This window comes from Meleagris gallopavo, chromosome 3 (genome assembly GCF_000146605.3).
Source record: "Meleagris gallopavo isolate NT-WF06-2002-E0010 breed Aviagen turkey brand Nicholas breeding stock chromosome 3, Turkey_5.1, whole genome shotgun sequence".
Lineage (NCBI taxonomy): Eukaryota > Metazoa > Chordata > Aves > Galliformes > Phasianidae > Meleagris > Meleagris gallopavo.
This window is the reverse complement of record NC_015013.2, coordinates 47,651,919-47,653,817: the sequence shown is the minus strand read 5'-3', so window position 1 is coordinate 47,653,817 and position 1,899 is coordinate 47,651,919.

Genomic DNA, 1,899 nt, shown 5'->3' with positions numbered 1-1,899 from the left:
GGGGCGTCTCGTCCTGGCTGGGAGTGCCGCGTCTCGCTCTTCCCTCTGTAATCTTACACAGAATGCGATCCTTCATTCGAAATATTGCTTTTCTTTCCCCCTCTGTGTTCTTTGACAACTTCTTGGAGGCGTCCATCTAAAAGGACGGACCATCTGTACTAGACAAAAGAGTGCTTTTTCAGTCAGCAGGGAAATGGCTGCAAAAAGGCTGCTCTTTGTATCCTGAATATTTGTACCATTTCTGTGCGTCTTTCTACTTTCATTGGTATTCATACGGTTAGAAGAGTCCATGAGGTCGTTTCCTGGTTTCTTTTGTGATCATTCTAACACAACATACAGAAGAACGCCATAATATAAATAGCCACCACACCACCATCACATCTCTCCCATCACTCATCCCTTCCAAAGCCTGAACTAAAGCTAAAAAATGCCTCCTCAACACAAGGTTTGGCCCTGGCAATAGTCACTGCCAAGCAGCGTCTGATTGCTACTTCTACAACGACTGCTGCTTTTACACTATGCCAACCGGTACCCCCCCAGGGAAGCATGCAATTGTCAGGCAGCTTGGGTTTCTGGCAGATGCATTTCCCCATACAGAAGCAGCCCACAGCTCATAGTAGCTTTTACATTTGGTATGTGGAATTAGAATTAAACACGTACACATGGCAGAATCTCCAAGGAATTCTGGATATTTCTTGATCTAACAAAGGTTCTATGTGGGATCTATCTAGGACAAATCTACCACATTCTGCTTTTCCAGGCAGTTATTGGCAAGTATAAAATTCATGCGTGCCTAAGCATAAGTAGGAGCACATTTTTATCACTCTTTGATAGGGCTGAATAAAAAAGGCTTTCTGCAACCAGTGTATGTGTGCCAGGAAAACCAGCAGAGTCCGAGACGAGAAGTAGTGACAAGTCGCCTGCAGAGACCTGTCACATTTATTTTTCCAAGAATGGCATCTTCTACAGCATAGGCCTTAAGCAGGATACTGCTGCAGTTCAGCAGCAATGCATGTGTGCAGGTGTTATCCTGGAACTTCTTCTAATGATCCTTCTCTGGTCACATTTGCACCTCTATACCGGTAGTCCCTGCCTCTCCTTCTACTCACCTGCTTTTTTTCAGTTGTAGGATTTACTTGTTAAAAAACAAAACAAAACAACAGAATCTGTAAAGGTACCTGACGTACCATGGAGGAGGTTTAGACACATGAACACAGATACTGGCCTCTATGGGCTGAAGGTGGGTGCTCCCCTGACAGCTAAGAGGGAGTTCTCTGTATGTTCAAAATACAGAGGCTGTGTCATTTTGTTGGTGTTGTCAAAATATTTTAGAATCATACATGGTATTACCTACCTGTACATCTGCTTGATGTGTAACCAAACAGTAAGAGTTTTTAGTTCCTGGATCTTCTCTCCAAAACAGATTTCAAAATAAGCAGTAGAAACCAGTTTTGAATGGAGGTTTAAAAAGAGACAGCAGAGAATGGAGAAGGACATAGCTTTGGTGAAAGATTTATTTTTCAAGCAATGTTGGTTGGATGTTAGTTTTCCTACCTAGTATTTTTCTAATATCAGCCACTGAAACATATATCAGCATGGAAATTAGTACTGCAGTGATATGCAAAATAAGCTACCTCTGAGTAAGCACCTAAAGGCTTTTTGAGAATCACGGAAAGAAAAAGATACAAGAACCAGAATGTGAGCAGCAAAAACAGAAAGGGAGTCTGAAAAGAAGCCAAAGCAAAGCTAGAAATAAATGACTCAAGGAAAGTAATACAAGAAGAACTATTTTACTTTCCAATAGGAAAAAAAAAAGAGAGAAAGAAAGAAAAAAACCCTCTTGTTAGCTCAGGGCATTTCTCGGGCAGAGAGGATTCATTGGTTGGTTGGTTTGTTTTA